Source organism: Mytilus edulis, chromosome 11 (assembly GCF_963676685.1).
Source record: "Mytilus edulis chromosome 11, xbMytEdul2.2, whole genome shotgun sequence".
Classification (NCBI taxonomy): Eukaryota; Metazoa; Mollusca; class Bivalvia; order Mytilida; family Mytilidae; genus Mytilus; species Mytilus edulis.
This window is the reverse complement of record NC_092354.1, coordinates 39,906,222-39,913,513: the sequence shown is the minus strand read 5'-3', so window position 1 is coordinate 39,913,513 and position 7,292 is coordinate 39,906,222. Positions and strand designations below refer to the sequence as shown.

The following is a 7,292-nucleotide window of genomic DNA, read 5'->3' as shown; positions in this document are numbered from 1 at the left end:
ATTCCATACTTAAAAATGATTATCATTTAATAGAGTAAATGGTTATTTGATTCTGCAAAACTGAATTTGTATTCTCATAAACATTAAGCTACAATGGAACAGAGATATACATGCATTTAATCTTTATTTTAGTCTGTTACACCATTTTTAAGGGTTAGGGAAGGGTTTGGCACGAGTAAACATGTTAACCTCTCCTTTCTCGAGTCTATCACCTGTATCGTGTGATATTGGTTGCATATATGGAACACTTACTCAAATTCCAGTAGGAAAATACAAGAAAGTAATACATATTTTCCAACAAAATAATTACTACGCATTTAAGGAAATATTGGTACTGAGCAAAAGCTTAAAGACTAAGGATTACTGAAAAACAGTTGTTGAAAATTTACTTTGAATTAATAAAACAAACATTGAAATAGGAGGGCATATTTTCGCTATTGAGAAGTACCTATGCTTGTCCTACCGAACTTTCAGAAACAAGTGTGCTTGTATATGCAATAAAATATGTGTTTGCAGCTCAATCCAGGGTATGTATAGTTTTGGCATGTAATTGTATGCTCTTTATTTAACTTTCAGACAAGATAGTTGGAATTCATGGAATTAAAAAATTCAACATAAAAAGTAATAGGGCCATGGCTAAAAGTTTATATTTCATATATTGTAGGGAAATCTTAACACTACAAAAGTCCGTCCAAAAGATGTTCATATAAAGGAAGTGCAACCTTGATGTGTGATTGTACAGAGGCGATTTGAGCTATAACACTTATTGAATATTTAAGTGACACCTTCAAATTAAGCTTGCTGCCTAAGTAGTCTTAATAACATGCATGTCGTCGCTCTAATTTGGGAGGCCACGGTCTTAATTGCAGGCTTCGTCGATTGAAAACATTTTAAATTGGTATTTGCTACTTCTTTGCAAAAACTGGTTGTCCCGGAGGCAAAAACAAGAAACCGGTTTACGAGTATGATATATTTTCATGCGGACTATCACTTTTAGATGTAGCATGCTGATTTTGATAATAAAGGCTCCGTCCAAGGTAGGATATAATCCAAAATCATAAAATTTGAAGACAAATGTACTTGCAATTAGAGTAGGACTATAAGTTATAAATATTGATCAATGTAATTGGGATGTTCTTTGACCCAACAAATACAACAATTTACATGCCTTATCAGTGACATTACTGACCTGTGTTTTATATTCAAGGTTATCATAATATAAACTATTACATATCATAGCAAGAGTTTAAGCATTTTCAATATGAATAGTGAGTATTACTTTTCTCTCATTCAGATACATATAGTAGAACGTAAATGATGTACAATTATGTTCATTGGCCGAATAAAACCTCTAGAAACTTGTTCCTTACGTTTTATATCAATAATAAAATTTCCACAGGTACTGATATGGTAACCTATTTTAATCACGAGAAAATTGGCGTTTTTATATGCAAGAAACATTTATTTGGAGCATAGTTAGAGAAATATTTGTCAAATGGAATTTTGTTTGTCTGCCAAAAAACCTCTGTAAATAATAAGAAACTTTGTTCCAACAAAATCCAATTGAGATATATAATTTTATTTTATTTGCTTTTAAAATCTGCAGATCCGTATTTGTTTTATAGGTGTAATGGCTTCAATACAAAATTTATATATAGTAACTAATATTACCTCAAGTTAGATGCTGTTTCGACTCGCCTTGAACATAATGAACATTTCGAAACCTTAACGTCCAATAGATTGTAGATTATGCCAATTGTAATTTGGATTTGCCACAAAAAAAAGTGAATGTCAGGAATGTGATTTCTAGATACCCTTTTATGACATAATCCATGAATAGATGCTTTCCTCTCAGGCAATCTCATTTTTTCATATGATGTCTTTGTCACCTAATGTTATTTATATGCATGTAAACTAAAAATAATTTAATATTCCATTTACATTTTTGAAAAGGTATAGTGTATTTTAATATCTGACGTCATCCATTCTTGTCCGGATTGTATTATTATATATCTCTTCAATTAGAGTCCGGCATATTGTAATTTATAAAAGCATTGCATTTGATAATTATATGGATGTACATGCCGAAAATTATTTAATGTATCATGATTGTAAAACATACTATTTGCTATATAAGTTCAAGTCATATTTTATTCTTTTAATGATACATTTCATAGACCAATCTTACAACCAAAATGTTGAATCAACTTAGTGCTTAAGGGCATACGATACAGTTTTAATCCCGTATTTACAGTTTGATGAAAATTTCCATATAGGCTATGTTTTGCCTGATTAAATTAAATATGTAATAAAAAATATATCTTCATGTGCTACTTTTCGAGTTAAATGAGGTCGAAATTTTGTATATTTGCTCAAAATTCGGATTTGTGGCCGTATTTTTTTTTCGAAAGAAAGACATAAATTTATTGTTTTAAAAGATAAACACAAATTGTTTTTTGTTAAATAATTTGTAATTTCTGTATTTTATAAGTATCCTAAAAATTTATGCATTTTTATATTCAGAAATAACTCATATTTATCAAATGGTTATGAATTGAGAAAAAAACGTAATTTTTTGCTGTATATTTATCAAAATTAAAATAAAATACACTATTTACAGTTTTATAAAATTTGGTCCACATAATCTCCCTGCAAAATGAAACAAAATGTCGTTTTAAAAAATAGGGGTCCATGCACTGGTTTTCAAATTAAATCAGTTTGAATGATACACTGTACAGTGTCATGGACCCCTATTCTCTCTGTATTATGTTTGTTGAATATATTGTTTTGCCATATTAGATAAAGTAAGATTTCATTCTTCTAATTTGATATACAATTGTGTATACTTTACAGAATCTTGGAACCTTTTTGTCTTGGTTTTTATAGTTCTCTGTCAGAAAATCAGTGAGTAACAGTAAAGATTTGCAATAGTCGTTTAAATCATAGTTTTTCAATTCATAATGTCTTTCAAATATAAATATGTTAACACACTTCGAAGCGTGTTCTATTTGTTTAAAACAAACATTTGTTGTAAGATGCATTTTAATACATTTGTGTATGTAATAACCATTTAATCCAACTTATATTGATATAATTTAAACAGACTATTATTATAGATTGTGGTACAATCTGCTTGTCGTGCAATAATCTTGCTGAGGGAGAATTATGTACAGGAAATGAAGTATGCAAGAATGACGAGGTAAGTATTAAAACTTTATATAATGACACTATTATCACGTGCACCTTTTATTACATAATTACATTCTTGTTATGAAAGTATCCCTAATTACTTTGTAATGTCAATTAATGTAAATTGATGTAATTATTTTGTCATTATATTGTCATTATACAAGTTATTTAAAATATCTGAGGAACTAACTTGATGTTGTTTGAAAAACTTCGTCAGACACTTTTTAATGAATTAAATAAACAAAGGACAACTACTGAACATCAGGTTCCTGACTTAGGAGAGGTGCAAACAAATGCAGCGAGTTTTAACATTTTATTTGTATACTTTTTCATTTGAAGTTCATATAAGTCCTTAAGGTTTGGTTTTTTCCTAGCTTCTGGATTGATGTAAACTATATTACTGTTTTCTCTAGTAGACGTATTCAGATGACAATATCTTTTCCCTTTCGCTTAAAATGCTGAAACCTGTTTATAATGACCGCACAGTATTTGTATGGGACATCTGAGGTACATCTGATCGTAATTCTTAAAAAAAATAAAGTTTAATGCTAAAGGTTGCTAGTATGGTACAGAATATTTTCTTTTTAGTTTTGTCTACAAATTGTAGTTTGCAAAGATCTAATCCATATCTGTTTCAGGGTAAATTTCAGATTTGTCGTACCTTTCAATGTCCTTGTCCATTGTAATTTTTTTTATTTGTATTCAACTTTTATCAAATTATGTGATGGATAGGTTATTAATGTGGGATTTTAAAGTGGTAAATAATGAAATCTATCTTGTATGGCTGACACGTATCAAAATGATATAAAGATATTTAATGAATGACTATTATCTATTTTGAATTTATTGAACCATAAAACTAATTTTTGACTCTTCACATTGAATAATCTGCGAAGCGGATTATGTAAAATGTGAAGAGTCAAAAATTAGTTTTATGGTTCAATAAAATCAAAACAAATTATTGCCATTCATTATAAATAAATTTCTATCAAAAATAAGGCTAACAGAACTTTTTATATTATTTATATTAACAATAACAACGTACACACATGTTTGCGTATGAATACACAACGTCAGAGTGGGCGTGTCGCCATCAAAATTGACAACATTGAAAATAAAACTAATAATTTTAACCAATCAGAAGACAGTAAAAACACCAAATTTATTTATACTAAATTAATTTTAAACTAAATTATAAAAATTTCCTTTTAGGTTTGTTTCATCCAAAAGTACTCCACAAATGGCAATGAGAATAGATACGACGTTGGTTGTGCGTATCCAGAGGTAACTATTGACATTCAGTTCTTCTATGTAATTGCAGAAATAAGTTGTTTTTCTTTCTATTTTTTTTTTGTAAAAGACCAATGTTGCACTACTACGTTATGTTTATTTATTGATTATTACTTATATTCTATTTTATAAATCCTGTTTTTCACTTTATTATTACAATAATGTTTCGTGCATACACAATATTTCCTTTTTTAAGTAATGCAAATAAAACTCATAATAGATACCAGGATAAAAAAATATATATTTACGCCAGACGCGCGTTTCGTCTACAAAAGACTCATCAGTGATGCTCTGAGGTAGAAAAGCCTTAGTGTTTCAAAAATTTAAACTTTTGTTAACAGTTAATTTATTATTATGAACATTGTCTCTTTGTATTTCATAATGATGTTGACCAGTTGACCGATGCACGTATTGAACAAAACTCTGCAAGCTGGAAATGTAAAGACGATCAACACTTTTAAAACTCGATACAATCACAAAACAGCATTCGATTTCTATAATTACAGTATTTAGGGACAACAATACGAGTACGTGTGATCTTTAATCTCTTTTGTGTTCCGATGAATTTTTGTGATGTTTTACATTTTAAGAACGTGCTGTCGCGAATTTTGTTTATTATTTGGAAATCAAATCTACTTTAAAAGGCAGATTATTGCGGAACATACATCTTACTTTAGTAGTATGAGTATATATTTGATATATTTTTAGAAAGATCGTTTTTTTATATGTTGCTAGCTATGTCAGAAAGATTTGACCGTACATATCCTTGCCAGACGAAGTGATCATAGTCATGTGCTATGTCACAAATGTTGCAATAACACAGATGTATGCAATGCTCATCTTTCTTGCAATGATAACATTAGTGGTATGTATGGTTCTTTTATATTCTAAATTTAGTGATTGTACGAGGGCTTCCCAAAGTAGACTCGTAACAATGATTCTGATGTTTTGCATACTTTTGGTTTCTTACTAATTTCTTTTAACATAAAAGAAACGAACATCACTCATTTAGATTCACATGGTCCCTGTGCTATTACAATTCAAAACCGTAAAATTAGAACAGTTGACCTTCAAATAAATAGAACTGATATGTGGTCGTTATTTTTTGTTTGTTAGTGTATGTATCAAAAGAATCGTTCTAGTTCAGCTGACATATAACAGATTTAAGTGCATGAAAGTCAGCATAAACATTATGATTATGTTCATTGCAATCATGGGTTGACTTTTAAGTTTATTTGGAATGTCAAAAGTTCACAAGTATATCAGGAAATTTAATAGTAAGATGTGATTTTCAAATTATTTTGGGTGTTTTATAAAGTCAATGGGTATGTTCGAATCGGTTGATCTAGCTTATTTGGTGCCATGTGACAACATTTTACCTTTTTTGATAACAGTTCCAATGCAGAAATGTTTATCATGCAGTGAAATTGAAGATCCTAAAATGTGTAAAAATGTAACAACGTGTGCAAAAGATGAGGTATGCTTATATAAAGGATTATAATGGATGGCTATTAAGCTCATAATGACAAAATAAATGCCTGTTAGTATTCAAGAACATGCTTTCACGCTGAGCTATATTGTTCATAACTAGATAATACGGTTATAGTCCATAGCAATATATTTCACCATATCCAAGAACTCCAATTGGAATTCGAACCGACTAGAATGTACTTTAACTCTTTTATGCATGTAGCTTATTGGAGAAACGGTTAATACCAAATTCAAAGTCTAAGGTTTCAAACTGAGAATCTACCCTTCGCATTTGAGAATAGAACTACATATGTCTTAACCACAAGAGCAATGACAAATAAAGGCTTTTTAATTTGCAATAACTATAAAGATATGTTAACTTTTATAGTAAAACAATTGAAACTGCAAAATTCGATGGTATATTCTTCAAAGCAATATTCGTTTCATGTTCAATGTGTTGTTTTAAAGATAATCAATGAACATATTTCTATAATATTACACTATCTTTTTATTATAGATTTATTACAATATTTACTTGTTATAGATTTGCTATCTTCATAAATACACAACTCATACGAACCAACAACTTTTTGATGTTGGTTGCAAGCATTCAGTGGTATGTATTTAAAGTAAATCTTGGACATAGGATGATATGAAGTAAACAAATCTGATTGTATGACGTGTTTACATTTATGAAATTACATAGCCTTTTGCGATAAGTTGAACGGTTGTCCGAGGGTATATGAATGTAGATCACTTTGGTTTTTGTTTGTAATCCTCGAAATTTCCACAGATGTCATTTTATGATGAGTTTGTTTGGAGTGTTTTGCTCTTTTAGTTGGAAATCATTGTTTCCCATGTGTTGATAGCTACGGGTAAGTTATCAAGTTACGAAATTTTTGTTTGTTACACTATTATTGCTTAAATGTTATAATTATTTTAAGTGTTTGTCGCTAAAGTCGTTTTAACATAGAATTTTATAATGTATAAGAGGTCGGGTATTATTCAAGATACAGGATGTTGTAAGTGATTACATTTTTAGAGAACTGTTTTTTTCTGAATACTATCAAATCATTTTGCCACCAATTATATTGTTTGTATGAGTTTTTAGTACATTTTTGTTTATAGGATGGTTATAATTTGTCATTTAAATATTTTTACAACTTCAATCAAATCAGGAATCTCTAAGTATGACTTGGGAATCGAAATATGTTCGCTGCAGGCATTCTCCTGACCGTCAATAAATCCTTGCCGAAGTATTGCCTCCATTAAGTGGTGCAGGACATACGAGTAAGCAGACACGTGCGGTTCGATCATGTAGAATTTGAACATTATATCTGAAG

At 29.6% G+C, this 7,292-nt stretch overlaps 2 long non-coding RNA genes across 2 annotated transcripts; both read left to right on the top strand.

The window, feature by feature from the left end:
- The first annotated feature begins 2,858 nt into the window (after positions 1 to 2,858).
- LOC139494998 (uncharacterized) lies at positions 2,859 to 4,523 on the top strand. Its single transcript, XR_011657233.1, has 3 exons — positions 2,859 to 2,904; positions 3,117 to 3,199; positions 4,402 to 4,523. It is a non-coding gene; the product is annotated as an uncharacterized lncRNA (long non-coding RNA).
- A 699-nt stretch (positions 4,524 to 5,222) lies between these two features.
- On the top strand, positions 5,223 to 6,570 carry LOC139494840 (uncharacterized). The gene is made up of 3 exons (XR_011657177.1): positions 5,223 to 5,344; positions 5,874 to 5,956; positions 6,494 to 6,570. It is a non-coding gene; the product is annotated as an uncharacterized lncRNA (long non-coding RNA).
- The last annotated feature ends 722 nt before the right edge of the window (positions 6,571 to 7,292 follow it).